Genomic DNA, 909 nt, shown 5'->3' with positions numbered 1-909 from the left:
TTTTATTTATTTTAATAGTTTGTTTTTACATCACTTTGTGCATTTTTCAAAGACATTTTTTAAAGAAATGGAAGAAATATTGTTGAAATTCATACTGAGTCACACACACAAAAATAACAAATATATATATTCAATGAAAATATGACCAGAGAATGAGCAGAGAATAGATACTAGAACCAAAAAATTTTTTTCAATAATTTGTGGGCTTCCACATGCAAAAGAATGAAATTAGACTACTATCCCACACCACACAAAAATAAACTCAAAGTAGAAAAAAAAGGATGTAAAACCTGAAGCCATACAATATGTAGAAGAAAACATAGGCAAAGTACACTTCAAAAATAACTTTTAAAACTTGTCTCCAGATTCAAGAGAGAATATAAACAGTTGAGACTAAATCAAACTTAAAACCTTCTGTACAGCAATGAGACAGCAACCCAAACAAAGAGGCACCATACTGAATAGAAGAAAATATTTGCACATCATACATCTAATGAGACTGATCGTAAAGATCTACAAACTGATAGTAAAGATTTACACAACTGAACACTAGGAAGCAAACGCCCAATCAATAAATGTAGGGAAAAGCTAGGTAGTTACTTCTCCAAATAATGCAAATGGCCAACCGGCATATGAAAAATATTCAACATTACTAATCAGGAAAATTTAAATCAAACCCACAATAATATCTCACACCAGTGAGAATGACCATATTAAAAAAAAAAAAAAAACAAATAAGCCAGAAAGAAAAAGAAAAATACCAGATGGTTTCACTCATAGCAGGAGTATAAGGGACCAGGCAAGAAACTAACAAGAATAATGAACAGCCATTTACCAGAGGCATTTTGTGGGGGTGGAATGGGGAATGGGATCAAAAATGGGGGCGGGGGGGAAGGGAGGGAAATGCAC

This window comes from Condylura cristata, unplaced genomic scaffold (assembly GCF_000260355.1).
Source record: "Condylura cristata isolate star-nosed mole 26May11 unplaced genomic scaffold, ConCri1.0 scaffold00003, whole genome shotgun sequence".
Classification (NCBI taxonomy): domain Eukaryota; kingdom Metazoa; phylum Chordata; class Mammalia; order Eulipotyphla; family Talpidae; genus Condylura; species Condylura cristata.
This window is presented reverse-complemented; position numbering follows the sequence as displayed.